Here is an 18,070-nt window from a genome sequence, read left to right as displayed (position 1 = left end):
AAAACATAACCGTGTGTCTCCCAACAACAAGAACAGCAGAAAATACTGGAAACTGCGTACGGCGATCTCTAGTGCGCGATCCCTGACGTGATCCTAAAATCGGTCACTAGACTGAAACATCGAGCAGGAAACATGCTGTGTACCTATCCTCCAGGTACAACAGTCTCACTTACTGAAAAAAAACATCAAGCGGAGGGAAAGAAACATGTTAGGACAATGGACGAGAAGAGACTGCGTGATAGAGGATTCAGTGGAAGTAATGGTGACTGGAAAGAGAGCCAGAGATAGAAGAAGATAACAGATAATTGACGACATCAAGATGAATGCATCGCAAACAGCTACGAAAAATATGGCGAGGAAGGGGGAGGACAGAGGCATTATATTTTAATTATTAGCCCGTTAGTCGTAAAAGTTTGTTTTCTCGTGTGCTCCAAGATGAGTGAAATCACAGGTGACGTGGAATCTGTTCCGTATCGAGAAATGTCATGTGGCTCCATGTTACGGTGCAAGTATAGTGACACTGTCCATTCAGTTTCATTTTTGCTTTCTTGGTGATCGAACTATGAATATAACTCCGCGAGAGCGGGAACTCTCTAAGAAGTACTTCCTGCCACAGCTGTTCACTGCCCTGATTAGCATTGCTGTTTTGAGCTAAGCTGAAAACATGTTTCCTTTAATGGTCCCTATGGATGTGTGTGTGTGTGTGTGTGTGTGTGTGTGTGTGTGTGTGTGTGCGTGTGTGTGCACGTGAGTGCGTTGTCCCACCTAATTTCAGAGAACTGGGCACGGTTCCGTGGTTTGCAACCGGCGCTGGACCTACAACTCTATTCACAGGGTCCCAACTAAAAAGAAGAAGACCGCGGGTCATTTCACGCACCCCTTTTGCCTTATGGAGGACAGCAGGTAATTTGGTGGCTGCACGACCTTCTTAGCCGGCCGCCGACAAATAAGTCACAGTGGGCCCACGCCACGCTCTGTCTGAAAGGGCCCAGCTCGCACGGCGCCGGCGTGGGTGGCGGCCGCCGAATGTGTGTGTGTGTTGGGAGGGGGGGGGGGGGGGCAGAGGGTGACGGTGTAGTCGCAGCAGTTCATGGCTGCCGCCGGACAAGTATTCTGACTCGTTGCGTGACATTTCAGATTCAGAGCAGCGAACAAAATGTTATTTCTCTTAAAGGGAACCTATTGCTCATTTTCAACTCACCAAGAACGATGCACTTAAACTCTGTGATGATCGTAGGCTTCTTTCACATATTTATAAACACAGTGAAACGAAACATGTTTTTGGTGTAAACAGTGGATATCACTGTTTACACCATTCCCCTTTGAAATTTTTACAGTTGAGTATGCAATCGAACAAATTGTGGAAACACATAGTTTTGGAAGGATTTCACAGCCTCTTTGTGTGATGAAAATCGCTGTATACGCATTATTTTGTTCCACGTAAGTCTACAAAAAGAAGTCACTATATTAGAAGAATACGGGCAGTAAGACACAAAATTTTACTTTTTTCATTGTCAAATTATCGTTTGTGGTGCTGTGTGGTTACTGCCATAGTCACGATGAAGAACGATGCGACGTTTTCGACTGTTTTTCCTGATTTCATCAATAGCTTGTGGCAAATTATTTATTATAATACATTCAGCATTAACTGTTCGTCGGTCATGTAGAGGAATAATAGCGACGTATTCATTGTAACGAAAGAAACAAGCAATAATTTACTTAGAAGTGCTTCCTGAGTGAAGACAAATGGTTAAAATGGCTCTGAGCACTATGGGACTTAACATCTGAGGTCATAAGTCCCCTAGAACTTTAAATAAGTTTGCCACTTCATTTAACTAGGGCGAAATTACATTAGGTGTTCCACAGGGTTCAATCATGGGTCCCCTTCTGTTCTTGATATATGTGAACAACCTCCCTTTCTATCTGAAACAGGAAGTGGAACTGACGCTGTTTGCTCATGATACAAGCATCATTATTAATCCAGTAAAAGAAACTCCAATTGAAAATGATACAAATAATGTCTTTGGAAAAGTTATTAATTGGTTTTCTGCAAATGGGCTTGCTCTAAACTTTGAAAAAACACAGTACATCCAGTTTTCTGCTGCAAAAGCTACAGCTCCTTCAATAAATATAACACATCAACAGAAGTCAGTAGACAGAACATACTAAGTTTTTGGGTGTACATATAGATGAGGATCTTAATTGGAAAATTCATATTTTGGATCTTCTAAAGCGACTAGGTTCTGCAACTTTTGCAATCAGAATAATTGCCAACTTTGAGGATATAGAAATTAGTAAGCTAACATACTTTGCATGCTTTCACTCTCTGATGTCGTATGGAATAATATTTTGGGGTAATTCAACATTTAGCCAAAAAGTATTCGCTGCTCAAAAGGAAGTGGTTAGAATAATGTGTGGGGTTCATAGTCCCACATCTTGTAGGTATCTTTTTAAAAGATTGGGAATTCTAACAACAGCCTCACAGTACATTTACTCACTAATGAAATGTGTTCCAAACAACATGGAAGAGTTTAAAAACAACAGCGACATTCATAATTATAATACCAGAAAAAAGAAAGACTTACACTATCCTTTACTCAACCTATCTTTGGCACAGAAAGGGGTAAAATATGCTGCTATAAAAATTTTAGACAAATTACCAGATGAAATAAAATGTCTGACAGACAGCAGTAATAGCTTCAAAAATAAATTGAAATCACGTCTCCTTGACAATTCCTTCTATACCATAGATGAATTCTTGAATAGGAATAAATAAATCTATAAATATAGTATATGCATTTTGTGCCATTTAAGGGAATGGGGTAACAAATAGAAATATTAATCTTTAACTCTTTATTGTAATATATATATATATATATATATATATATATATATATATATACATACATATATACATATATACATATATATATATATATATATATATATATATTAAAAATCATGTTTCTTGACACGTTCCACATCATAACGGCTATTGTACCATGCGATTGATCAATGGAACACGCAATCAACTAACTAACTGAACTACTTAAACCTAACCTAAGGACATCACACACATCCATGCCCGAGGCAGGATTCGAACCTGCGACCGTAGCGATAGCGCTGTTCCAGACCGAAGCGCCTAGAACCGCTTGGCCACAACGGCCGGCCCTGAGTCAACTGATTTCGTTCGTTTCGGTTCGGGATTGGATCACTTACGCGCAGTGACACTTCCGTGAAGAGACATTTCTGTGGAGCATATGGCTGTTGCTGTCGTTTTTTCTGGCCTTTATCCCGTGTTCTTTAGAGAGGCGACGTGTTAATTTTCGGAGGAGGGGGAGGAGGAAATAAAGTGTTTAACGCCTCGTCGACATCGAGGCCAATAGAGACGGCGCAAAAGCTCGGACTGTGCCAAGGATGGGGAAGGAAATCGGATATGCCCTTTCAGAGGAACTATCCTGGCATTTGCCTGAAGCGAGTTGGGGAAATCAGGGAAGACCTAAATCTGGATGGCCGAACGCTGGTTTGAACCGTCGTCCTACCGAATGCGAATCCAGAGACCGATCGAGGTGGCGCAGTGGTTAGCAACAATGGACACGCATTCGAGAGGACAATGGTTCAAACCCACGTTCGGCCAACCAGATTTAGGTTTTCCGTTCTTCCCCTAAATCGCTCCAGACAAATGCCAGGATGGTTCCTTCGAAAGAGCACGGCCGATCTCCTTCCACATCCTTGACACAATCCGACCTTGTGCTCTGTCTCTACCTTGAAGTCGACGGGACGTCAAATCAATCTTCCTTCGTCCAGTGTGCCAACCACTGCGCTACCTTGCTCGGTTTAAATTTCGAACGTTAGTGGTAGAAGCTGGTCGCTTGTCCTTCACGTCGCCTCTCCTTTTCCCTCTGGGACGGAATTTGTATACCTCATACTGAGTGTGTCCATTGTAATTCCATGTGAAAGTATGCGAATGTTTTCTGAATGTTTACGAATTATGGAGATGAGGCGGGACATAGACGCCATGCGGGTATTTGGATGTGGGAAACCGCCGAAAATACGCACCCAAGCTGGCCGGCACGCATCAGCCCTCATCGTTAACCCGCTACTCCGCTAATCCCCGAAGCGGCAAACTGATGCACATGGCCGTCCGGGCGGGTTTGGGAATGCAACAAAAGTGAAAGCCCAAAATCTGCTTGTGGTGACAGGCTGATCTGTAGCTAAGCCGGAGGTCTACGTTTGGAAAGTGACAGTTTGTTTGTGAATCCGCGAAGATAACAAATGAGAAACAAGAAGTCTGTTACGACTCAGCGCCCGCGGCCCACCTGTCTGGCCTGTTTGTGTGACCTATCGGCAGAACATTATTGGAAGCGATGCAGTCTTATGACTATGTACTGTAGTACTAACATTTTAAGTCTGACAAGGCCAATATGTGGCAAGTTTCAATTTAATTTTATCTTGTGACATTTCTGAAGAAGGCTACATTATTATAGCCGAAACCTAGGTAAAGTTTCTTTGCTTATGCAACTGGAGGGTGAAATTTAATATAATTGCTCAAAAAAATTGGCTCTGAGCACTATGGGACTTAACATCTTAGGTCATCAGTCCCCTAGAACTTAGAACTACCTAAACCTAACTAACCTAAGGACACCACACACGCCCATGCCCGGTGCAGGATTCGAACCTGCAACCGTAGCAGTCGCGCGGTTCCGGACTGCAGCGCCTAGAACCGCACGGCCACTGCGGCCGGTTAATATAATTGTAATTTACAGTTGCTGACTCTGCTGCGCCATGCTAAAAATGATAACAAATAGGCTAAAGGTACTTTCGGAAACGTTTCTTACTGAGAACAGAATGGGTTTTGAATGGGAAGATCTTGGTTAGACTGTGTTTTTTCAATCTACCATATTGTTGAAAAACGTAGGGAATACAATCATTCCACAAACTAAACGTAACCTTTATTAACTATGAGAAAACTTTTGATACAGTTAACCGAGTTAAATTATTGGAAATTTTAGAAAAGAATAAGTGTAATTTAAAGTAAATTTACACACAACAAAATAAAAGTACAAAAAAGGGGCCCATTTGCGAGTAAGATCTGTCATGGAGTGAAACAGAGGTATCCTTTATCGCCCACAATATTTAATATATACGTAGACGACGTCATAAAGACATAGCAGAATAAAGTAGTGCATTTTTAAAGCTTACTAATAAAGTTATAAATACATCCTGTCTGCAGATGATCAAATAATCTTAGCGGGCTCAGAAGATAAATTACAGAGAGAAATTTGGTTCTTGCACAAGGTTGCAAATCAATATAATATGATAATATCTAAAAGTAAAACTAAGATTATGGCATTCCATGGTAAGGAGAATTTAAGAGGAAAAGCAATAACTGACTATAAGTTGCTAGTAGAAATAAGTAATTTTAAATACCTGGGATGTGAGGTCACAAATTTCACAATGATTAAGGATACAAACTGCGAAATTTACAGAAGTTAGTAGATGCTCTAAATCGTATTTTCCTCAAAAAAGTTAAAGAAAGACGGTACTAAAGTTTTGTGTTGTGATGGCAGTACCAGTTATAATGAATGTGTCAGAAACTTGGACTCAGTCCAAGGAGGAGAACTGAGGTAGCAGAGATTGGCCTCCTAAGACCTCTAGCTGGTTACAAACTCATAGATCGGATACAAAATAGCGAAATAAGGAATGAAATGGGTGGTAAAGGCATACTTCAGAAAATAGAGGAGTACAGAAAGAAATGGCATAAACACATGCAAAGAAGAACGAATACCTAAAATAATATACAAATATACGCCTCAAGGGAAAAGGAATATTGGGAGTCCTAAGAAGGGATGGACAGATCAGCTACAATCTGAAATTGGAACAGGCAAGATAGCCTAAACGACAACTGGATATCATGCTGATGAAGACCTATGGAGCAAAGGAGCGTTGCGATAAACGGAAGAAAGATGCAAATCAATCTCGTTTTTAAACATGAAAATATGACAGAAGCAAGTAAATATGCTGACGCGCTAAAACATCATGAACACCTGCTTAATAGCGTGTTGATCCACCTCAGGAACGCAATAAAACAGCGATTCTGCACGGAACGGCCTCGAAAATCCTTTGTGAGTTACCAGGGGCATGTGCAACAAATGGCTACGTACAGGTACGTAGCTCCCGTAACTTGATGGATGGTGGTTAATGAGCTTGGAGCTGGTGCCCGATGGTGTCCCAGGTATGTCTCATCGGGTTCAGATTAGGTGAATTTAATGGCCAAAGCATGACCGTGAACTCACCGTCATGTCCATCTCACCACTGCAGCATGATTCTGACCTTGTGACGAGGACGGTTATGGAAGACATAAAGCACGGAGAGGTGCAACTAGTCGGCCACAACGCTCACGTAGTCCACAGTTATCGAGGTGGAAAGGTGGCCATATTCCCGGAGACCTCAGATGTCACCTCACATTTTTATTATGCACACGATTCCAATTCTTCATACGTTAATGAACATACAAATTCGCTTCTGAGTTCAGTGGCCTTTAGACGTAGCTGTTTGATTATAAAAAAAGTGGCATAAGGAAAATAAAATTTTCACAAGAGTATTACGCTCTTCTGACGATCACTTGAAAGCGACATGTTTTGTTGCCGCTCACGTGATTGTGGCGTGCGAACCAGATGGTCACGCCGGAGGGAAGCGACGTTGATTCGTGGGTCGGACGACAGCAGCGAAGGTACAGACGACGGATCACGTGAGTGTGTGCACAGTAATCTTGATACAATTAACATTTGGTACAGAGTATCTACGGTGCAAGGAAGACGCGAGGATTGCAAGTGAAATAAATAAATATATTCGAAAATGTGTTTGACATGATTAACCAACGAAGTACAAACGGCACTAGTTTTATATATTAATAGTTAGTGCCGAAAAGCAAAGTGAAAAATAACAATTTAGAACTCAAAACCAATAACTGTGAATTTCTTCTTTCTTTTCATTATTTTCCCACAGAATTTCACCACACATGGACTAAAGTACTCAACCAGCACTCGCCACCATCCTTACAGTAAAACAGCACATTATTGGCATGCTCCGGAAGCGTGAAAGACTTATCACGACACACATTTAACATAAAGTCTATGGGAGTCACTGTTGACCTACAAATATTAATTGCTGCAGACTTTTTCAGTAACATCCGTTTCTTCAGTCACCTTAAGTCATACAAAAATTAGGACCAATAGACGGTTCCACAGCCGCTGTAAACTTCTTGAGGGAAATCATTGTCCCGCGTAGGCTGTTTTTATTTTTGAAATAATCACTTTCTTTCATGTTTAACCATTACCCTAGGCAGGAAAATTACTTCCCTCAAGAAAATTATAATCCTTGCGAAAATGACATTTTAAGAGTCATAAACAGGCAGTTCTTGCACTACAGAACAAACATTCAGAAGCGGAGCAATTAATTAATACTATGAATGCCAATTAACTATGTACGAGATTCCTGCAGTAATAATATACATGTCACAACATGCAAACTAACTGTATACCGCTTGTGTTGCAACGGTAGCATCGAATTCTACCACAGGTCCCTTGGAAGCACGGGCGAGTGTCCTCCATAGCATGGTACTGCCCACACTGTGTCCGTGTGGCCACGCACGCTTCAAGCACCCATTCGCTTGGATGACGGGGTATGTGGAAACAATCTCCCACCTGGTGTAACAAACTGTTTGATTTGTTTGATTCATCCATTCAGATGACACGTTCTCATTGATCCACTAACCAGTCTCGATGATGCCGTGCACACTGCAACCGTAACAAACGATGTCGTTGGGTCAACATAGGTGTTCTCTGCTGCAGAGCCCTATGTTCAACAATGTGCCTTGAACTGTGTGCTCCGAAAGCCTATGCCACATCAGTATTGTCGTCTGTCACCATCGCTGCCACAGAACTCTACCTATCGTTCTCTAGAGTGTGGGCGAGCTTCCGAGTTCCACATTAGGGTGATGAGGCGTGCTTCAATAACTTCTCATACAAGCTCACGATGGAAACATTCGAACATCCGACCAGCTTCGGCGCTTCCGAGATGCTCAATCGCAAGTAGCGAGCCATAACGATGTAGCCTTTGTCAAAATCGCTTATATCAATTTATTTCCACATTTGCGTTCCGCGTTCTTTCGTTGTTATTTCAGTTCCCCACAATGGCCCCGGCTGGCAGCGGATAATATCGCGCTTCATCCGAGTGCTACACAAATTTAAAATACTTTTCACATTACATAAAAACCAGACCACAGTACATGAGGTTTTTTTAAACACGCCGGTGGACAGGTTTTATGATTTTTAAAACTTTCTAGATTATTTTATTTTACAGTTAAAATATAACCACAGAAAGTGTACAAACTTAAACGTGGACGCACTACAATAAAATAAATAATTCAAGACAGGCTAAGCGCAGGCACTACAGTACAGTTGTACAACCAGAAGCACTCTACGCACCAGAAACGACCACAATCGGAGCTTCAGTCATCACAGAGAGAGAAAAAATACAACGTAAAACCCTCAGACAAACTTTTGGATCAGTACACAGAGATGGTATATCGATGAAGAGACCAACCAAAGAATTATGTGAACACACAGATAGGCTGACAGAAATGATCAAGAAAGCCGAGTAACATTCTATGGAGGCCGGCCGGAGTGGCCGAGCGGTTCTAGGCGCTACAGTCTGGAACCGGGCGACCGCTACGATCGCAGGTTCGAATCCTGCCTCGGGCATGGATGTGTGTGATGTCCTTAGGTTAGTTAGGTTTAAGTAGTTCTAAGTTCTAGGGGACTGATGACCTCAGCAGCTAAGTCCCATAGTGCTCAGAGCCATTTCAACCATTTTCAACATTCTATGGACGCATAACCAATTGGTTCCAAGAAATAGATGAATGCCTGAAACAAGCAGGGATTAGTTCTGAAATGGTGAATGAAAGAGACAAATTCAGGACCAAAATTATGAACACGAAATTTGAACTAAAAGAAAAAAAGAAAACAGGGAAAATACTCTCAGAGCAAAGGAAATATGAAAACAGCCGAAGAATGAAGAGGTTTAGGGAAGAGAAAAAGAAGAAAGAAACAAAAAAATGAATAATAACGTAACATTCACATCGACCACTGTCCTGGAGGCAAAAATGTGTAATAGTAATAATAATAATAATAATAATAATAATAACCACTTATGATATTATTAATGATGCTATGGTATAATGATGATGCTGGTGTGTATGAAAGTTCTCATGATCTGGATCATCATGGAGGTGGAATGATAAATGTGGCTATGTGGCCTTGTGTGAAGGTATAATGATGACGCCCGTGGTGTATGAAAGTTATCATGATCTGGATCAGAATGGAGATAGAATGATAAGCATGGCTATGGGGCCTTGTGCTATCGTAGGAAGCGACTAACAGTGTTTGAGGACGATGAAGGAAAGCGGAAGCGTCAGGAGTGGTTCAGGATGGAGAGAGAGGTATATCTCGGGCCGGATGTCATCATTTGGTAGTGGATGTTGGTTGAAGTTTCGGCAACAGATTCCCCAGTCGTCTCTACTCCAATTGAATCGTTTCCTTGCCATATCTAGTACCCGCAGCGCGAGCAAGCAGCACTCAGTCTCATCGCTGACAGCGGTCATAATGTCTTGGCTCAAGCAGTAGATAACGGCTTCAGATCTGTTGCTGTGTTTGATTTCCGGCGCTCGATGTAGTTCCGAGCTGTCAACTAGTGAACAAAACATGAGTTACATGAATATCGCACCAACTGTATGATCTTACCGCAGACAAACCGGCAGATGTCAAAATTATTTAAAGCGTTCTCCAAATGAGCGTTATAAGGTCGTTATTGGCATTTGGTCCTTAACATAACTAAATGTAAATGTTGCACATAAACCCTCCATTTATTACTGGAACTAGTATGCCTGACAACAGTGAAATATCTGGTAATCATCCGGAGTGACATGAAAGGGAACGATTACGTAAAACAAATTTAAGAAAAGCAAATGTCGACCTTAGATTTACTGCAAAAATATCTCGGAAATGTGGTTCAACTACGAAGGAGGTAGTTCAGAGAACACTCATACGACAGACTCTTCAGTCTCCAAGTCAGGCTCCTTACCAAGTAGGAGTAATACAGGAGCTAAAGAAGATACAAAAAATAGCGACACCATTCTTCATGAAGAACAGTCGTTATTTGATGATCGAAGGGATCGCTGTGTCAAGAAGAAATCTACAGATACCAATAATTGAATGCTGACCCATGTTTTGACTGGATCAGAAGTGGGAGCCTTCCTATACTTCGGTCAGGGAGCCTGAAGATGGAATGTAGCGCTGAAACTGGTTGCTCAGATAAAATAACTGAAAATTTAGACTGCTGAAGGTGTTTTTATTCGACTTTTATGATGAACAGCCAAGGTCCCGCACCATCTGTATAAAGATGGACTTACACAGACCATTCGTAATGGGTTCGCTTGGTAGATGCGAGATCGTTGCAGATATTGCTCATCAAACTCCAACAACAGACGCGAAAAGAACAGCATTTCGATTAAAGGTGAGATGTAACATTTCAATTGAGAGGTCGTGCATTCTAAGCAATCAGGCAACATATTAGTGTCACCTAAGTTCGACTCACGAAATGACGATGGCAACAAAGAAATTAGGCCTCGTACTCGTACCTAGTCTTGTCGTTCTTTCCGCGTAGCTTTCGCTAACGGAACAGGAAAAGGCATAAAAGACAGTAATACCACAGGTACCGTCTGCTATGCACTGTAAGGTGGCTCGTTTACTGTAGGGCTACATGTAAATGAAGCTCTGGGTGCAGTTGTATTTCAGAGTTATTGTATTTCAGAGTTACAGGTTCACTTTCGGGGACTGCAAGCAGACTTTTGAGTTTTTCCCTCTCTTTAAAGATATCTGCTAATTATATAAGGTACGTGTATGAGAGGTAACTTCGTGTGGACAACTACCAATAACAGGAATCATTCAATAGTTACCTCTAGTACCGTATGCATTGTACGCTCGTTTCCAGAACTGATGGCGAACATCATTATACGCTTATATAACGTCAAATGTGCAGAATAATAAGAATGTCCAGCTAGCTAACAAAGCTGAAATTCATAATCGAACAGCTAAACGCAAGTTACATTTCATAAACACAAATACAAATCCCCGTTTCGGACTGAGTGTGGTCAACGTAACATGGAACAGCCTAAAGATTTTTGCTACGATTACGAATACAGTTTTATCACGCTGCTTATATACCATACCAAGAGTATGACGATTGATAAGTATGTGTCCACATCATTTTGATAGTGAAATCTGCTGATGGACTCCAGCATGCATCAGTTACTTAAGAAGACGGCTCAAGGCCCTCTTATGCACTGTGTGTTACATTCCCAATATACACGTACACGAACATTCTGACATACTGAAATATGTCAATAGAAAACCAACCAGGCCGAAACATAAATAAATCAAAGTAATAAACTGATGAAAAATATTTATAAGCTACGAAATATGTAAATAACAATTATGGCGTGTAAGAAAAATGTTAAGAAAAATGTTTTGTAAAATTTATTTAAGTTCTTTGCGTATCGATGGTAACAGTGAAGTATCCGCACCAAGCTCTTTGTTGGCGGGAGAGCACGCGCATTGATACATAGGGAGCGCGGCGAGAAGGGCGCAGCATTGTCAATAGAACACTCTTGAGTCAACCCTTGTGCAGTGAAGTTGTGTCTAGAGAATTATTTATGAATTATTAAAAATCGACGTCATGAAGACATCAAAGGTATTTAAGCGCTAACTGAATATTGTAAGTTCGTTGTTACATTTTTTAATCTGTTTTATATAAACGATCCCCAGACTAAAGTTTTATAAATTGAATCATTATAAAGAGTTAAAAATTTACATTCAGTCATTTTCAGAATAGATCAGTTTATCTCAGTCAATATCGTGTTGAAACTTCCTGGAAGATTAAAACTGTGTGCCGGGCCGAGACTCGATCTCGGGACCTTTGCCTTTCGCGGGCACATCCGAGTTCGAGTCTCGGTCCGGCACACAGTTTTAATCTGCCAGGAAGTTTCATATCAGCGCACAATCCACTGCAGAGTGAAAATTTCATTCTAGAAATATCGTGTTATTTTTCAATGAACACAGTAACCACAAGATTTAACTTTTGTTGAGTTTTCTCATTTTTTTAAATTTAATAATGACATTGAATTTTGCACCAGTAGCTTCAATCAAAAAACCATATGAATAATAAGTAAAGTTTTAGCGCACAGATTTGCAATCCTAGTAAATGAATGCCAGCACAAATAATTATCAACAATGGATCAGAGTGAGTATATTCAGACATGCAGTCAGATGACGTTATCCAGAGGCGGCCCAGTGAAATAAAAAGTAAGGAAAATATATATGTATGTTTTCTGGTTCACTGTATAGACAACCAGTACTGAGCGTCATGGCGTAAGCTTATGTGATCACGTCGAAATAATCTTATTTTCATTTATCTTGTTTTGATTGATCTACATGTAGATGTAGATGTAGTCACATTAATATTGTTACCAATAAAGGCACAAGACGTACAACACTGTGTACGGTAAAGACTATCAGAGCAGACACGTTGTCAAAAGCAAGTCCAGACATGAAAGCTGCAAGGCAAAAAAAGTTCAATTCTCTTTCTTTCTTTTATTGGACGGAAAGTAAGTTATATTATTTTATTCCAGACGGGAAGGTTATCGTCTAAACGCATTAAGTTCAATCATTATTTCTTTTATTTATTCGACGGGAAGGTTTCAATGTAAAGTGCTGTCTTCCCTTCCACGAAAATTCTAAATTGTTATTACATGTACTAGCATTAAACAGCGATCTTGGAAACTATGCAGTCTGCAAGTTAATCAGCAATAACAAGGCTTATCAGATGGAGATAAGTCTCCAAGAAATGGCTGAAACCCGTTGAATAATTTTGGTATGATTCGAAATAAGAACTTCCAAAAATGGCTATGAGCACTATGGGACTTAACAGCTATGGTCATCAGTCCCCTAGAACTTAGAACTACTTAAACCTAACTAACCTAAGGACATCACACAACACCCAGTCATCACGAGACAGAGAAAATCCCTGACCCCGCCGGGAATCGAACCCGGGAACCCGGGCGTGGGAAGCGCGAACGCTACCGCACGACCACGAGCTGCGGACTAAGAACTTCCCACCAGTTTTGTGTACTCAGTATAAATTGCAACAAACTACTTTTGAAGGTGGAGAGATCAGTGTCCGGGGGAACGTTTATCCTCTCATCTTGACCTCAAAGTCTGAGTTGATCGAAGGCCGCACCTTAGCGACTAGTCTTTGACTGCAAGAGATGGCGCCTGGTTTCTGGCGCATGCTTAAATTTCCGCAAATGTTTGTACTACAAGTCTCGTTGGGATGACGGATCATGATGGGTCGGTTTTCCGTAATCCACCTAAGAGAACTGTAGCAGAGAGTTACAATGCCTGCTGACTGTGAGGCTGATTTAGCGACTGGGTACTTTCTAGTGACATTAAGATATTCTGTGACTACCATGAAGATGGAAATAGCTGGAAGTCTGTACGGATGCGGATATCTACGAATATATGTATCCTGATACTGATCTGATGCATAAAATAATGGGCCTATAGGTGTACCTGCGCGTGTGTCAGCGTGGATGTGGCACGAGCAAGAAAGGTGAATGAATCGAAAATCGCGTACCGGGTGAAGAGCAGCACTCATGCCTATTCAAGAGACTCATTCCAGTCACAGCTAGTCGGAACACGATGCTACAAGTGGATTTAGGATTTTAAATATCTGTGGCTTACCTTTACACAGAATGCATTCTGCATTCTGTGAGACAGACCCCAAACCAATGATCAAAGCCGTAAACTGATCGCATTTCAATCTTAGCGAGACTTTTATATGTTTCAGTCTGTTAAGAAATTGCAGACTCAAGCTGTACAGGGCACTGATCCATACCATTCGTCTGTATTGTTGTATGGTTGTGAAACTTGGAGTGTTCGGATAGAAGACTTAAATAATGTCGTCTTCGAGTGGAAAGTCGGAAGGAAGCAATATTCTACATCTACATTTATACTCCGCAAGCCACCCAACGGTGTGTGGCGGAAGGCACTTTACGTGCCACTGTCATTATCTCCCTTTCCTGTTCCAGTCGCGTATGGTTCGTGGGAAGAACGACTGCCGGAAAGCCTCCGTGGGCGCTCGAACCTCTCTAATTTTACATTCGTGATCTCCTCGGGAGGTATAAGTAGGGGGAAGCAATATATTTGATACCTCATCCAGAAACGCACCCTTTCGAAACCTGGAACAATGGAAGATTCAGCATACTTGTGAGCTGGGTATGATTTACAATCGCACGAATATTGCAGGTCTGATGAGAATCGAACCGCCGGAATGGGCAAGTCAAGTTGCTCAGATGGACAAACATCGATGGTATCCGTTTGCTTAGCTGGGTGATAAAATGCTCGCCTCCCAGGGAAAGGGGGTCCGGGTTCAATTCTCGGCCGGGTTGGAGATTTTGTCCGCTCGTGGCTTGGGCGTTGTGTTGCCCTCATCATCATTTCATCTTCATCACCTGCGCGCAAGTCATCCAATGAGGTGTCGAACGAAATAAAATTTGCACTTGGCGGCCGAACTTCCCCGGATGGGGCCTCCCGGCCAATGATGCCATACTATCATTTCCATTTTTCCACGTCGATGGTCTTTCAAGTTGCCGCAGAAGTAAACGGTAGGTAGACCAAAGAAAAGATGGAGAGACGGAATCTACAAGAACTTGTCGCAGACCGTCAAGAATGGTGACTGGTGGCAGAGGGCAGGAAATAGAATCCAATGGAAGTAGTGTCTTCCAGCTACGCTCATCGCTCTGGGCATGGTCTTGTAACGTACAGCAAAATAAAGTATCTGTGAATATCCACAATAAGAATTACTCTGTGGTTATATGTTAGTCAACTGTTACGATTTTCATCAGTTTTCCCTATGTGAGTGATCGATAATAATTATTATTATGGTTTACCCATTAGGATTGGAGTGCCGCTTTGTTGGCTAGAACAGACAATGTTACGTCGACAGTTACCGCGTTCTTGACAAGTTCACCAACAAATGTGTCCTTCTTAAACACGTGGCACAATACGAAGCGTAGTTTCTCTTGCAAGCCTCTTATCGTTTGGGGGTGCGTCGATTCTGGCCGCAAATTTACTATGATACCCCAACAGGACAGAACCCGAGATCGAGGAACGTTTAAAAAAGCCTGTAATGAAAAAATGAAAGATTTTTCTCTGCAATTCACAATTCGTGTGCAGAATTTAGACTGCAATTTCAGATATGGATGCACCTATTGGAGGCCACGAATGGTGAATGTCAGCTGTAATCATATCTCAAAACGAGTAATTTTATCACCCAAGCTTTCACTTCCCTACGAGATTACACTACAGACAGATACCTCCAAGAAAGAAACTCCCAACACTTAAACTTCGCCGGTCGTTGTAGCCGAGCGGCTCTAGGCGCTTCAGTCTGCAACCGCGCGACCAGTACGGTCGCAGGTTCTAATCCTGCCTCGGGCATGGATGTGTGTGATGTCCTTAGGTTAGTTAGGTTTAAGTAGTTCAGATGTTAAGTCCCATAGTGCTCAGAGCCATTTGAACCATCTGAACTTAAACTTCTATTCAATGTTAACAAATTCCCCTCTTTCCAGATATGCTTTCCTTGTTATTGCCTGTTTACATATTAATAATCTCTACTTCGGCCATCGTCAGTTATTTTGTTGCTCTTATAGCAAATCTCGTCTGCTACTTTTACTATATCATCTCCTAATCTAAATCCATCAGCAGTGACTGATTAATTCTACTAAATTCCATTATCCTTGTTTCACTTTTGTTGATGTTTATTTATAACCTCTTTTCAAGTCACTATCCACTCCGTTTAACTGTTCTTTCACGCCCTTCGCCGTCCCTGTCCGAATGCTTTGCCATAAACAAACCTCAGAGTTACTATTTCTTTTCCACGAAACTGAATTTCCTTTCCAAATATCTCCTTTTCTTTCCTTTACTGCTTGCGCAAAGCACATACTAAATAACCTTTCTGAGTTCCTCCTCATCTACTGCTTCTCTTTCGTATACTATGAGTCTCATAACACGTCAGGTTTCTGAAAAAAGTGTAAACAACCTACTGCTCTCTCTGTTCTGTCCATTTTACCTTCAGAATTTCAAAGAGTACATTCCAGTCAACACTGTCAATAGATTTCTGTAAATCTACGTACAAGTAAATTTTTCTTTTTTCAACCGATCTTTTAACATAAGTCACACTGTTAGTGTTACCTAGCGTGTTCCTACTATTCCCAAGGACCCAAATCGATCTTCCCGAAGGCAATGTTCTTCCAAATTTTCCATTCTTTTGTAAATAATTCTTGTTAGTATTTAGCAACTACGGCACCTACCAGCACCTGCACCTGCCTTCTTAAGAACAGGAATTAATATATTCTTACCGTTTGAACACATACAGAAGCATAAACTTCAACTACAGTTTTATATTCGGATGCAGATGCATTAAACTTGTAGTGTGTGCTTTGTTGTTACTGAAATTCAGGAATATTAAATTTGTTGTGACAATTCTGTTGTGAAACAAGCAAAGGTTTATTTCTGTCTGGAAGCTAGATATAAAATTGCGAACATGATATGCCCGAATACAATTTAAAGCTGACTATATGAACAACGCGTTGCAAGAGTGAAATAAAATTAGACTGAGTGAGGTCCGAAAGTAGATGAAATGTCTTGAAAACCGACAGAATGAATTCAATTATTGATAGGTAAAAGAAAATATTGAAAGATTGCAGTAAAATGTTGACAGAATGAAAAACGAGGTACGAGGGGCATTCAATACGTAAGGCAACATATTTTTTTTTTTTTTTTGAAAGCAGGTTGGTTTTATTCAGGATTCTAGTACACCATATTATTCCGCATTCTTATGGTTACAAAATCCTATTTTTCAATATAACCTTCGTTCAATGCAACGGTCTTACGCCACGTTACTGAGAGCACCTGTAGTCACACATGGTACTACTCTACTGGTCGACGTCAGAGCCAACGCCTTGCTGCATCAATAACCTTCCCGTCATCCAAGCACTGCTTCCCGCGGAGTGCATCCTTCATTGGGCCAAACAGATGGAAGGCGGAAGGTGCGAGATCCGAGCTGTAGGATGGATGAGGAAGAACAGTCCAATCAGTCCAATGAAGCTCTGTGGGCTCCTCCCGGGTGCACAGACTTGTGTAAGACCGTACGTAGTCATGGAGACCGAGAAGTTTGTTTGCATTTTTTTGCGACAAATACGCTGAAGTCTCGACGGTAGAAAAAAAAAAACTTCAGAGTTGATCGTTGCGCCATGAGGGAGGACGAGTGTGTCAGCAGTACTAACAGAGACGTCTATTTGAGCAACAAGGTGTTTGTGATCCATCGATCGCTTCAAATGAGAGTGTCCGCACGTTCCAACAACGAAGGAGTCACAGCTGTTTGCGGGTGGCCGGCACACGGGAGGTCGGACAGGTTTGCGCGACATTGGGCGATGATGACAGACGCGTCACCCTACGACTCACCGTGCTTTTGTTCACTACGAGGCCTCCGTATATATTCAGCAAGCACCTGTTAGTATCTGCGAAACTCTGGTTTTCCGCCAGAAGAAACATAGTGACAGCTCTGCGCTTGGAACGCACCTCCGTTACAGACGCCACAAGGCAACGTATAGCGGCTCCATGAAACTGTATGGGCTGAAGCGGGCATATTGCACGATGTCCCACAGCAAACTCCGCCTTTTCTTCAACCGACATTGGCCGAGAAAAAAGTGCGTTGCATTACTTATTGAATGCCCCTAGTATTAGGAGGAAAAGTGTATCTGAGCAGCTGTGATGTTAATGAAGAAGACAATAAAGGTGCGCGTGTGACCAAGAAGGAAACAGCAGCAAATGAACGGACAAGTAAATACCTGCGCGGCAGCTAATGGAGACGACGCCTGAGGTAGCGCGTGATG

The sequence above is a fragment of the Schistocerca serialis genome, chromosome 6 (assembly GCF_023864345.2).
Source record: "Schistocerca serialis cubense isolate TAMUIC-IGC-003099 chromosome 6, iqSchSeri2.2, whole genome shotgun sequence".
Lineage (NCBI taxonomy): Eukaryota > Metazoa > Arthropoda > Insecta > Orthoptera > Acrididae > Schistocerca > Schistocerca serialis.
The sequence above is the reverse complement of the archived record's forward strand: the minus strand, read 5'-3'. Positions refer to the sequence as shown.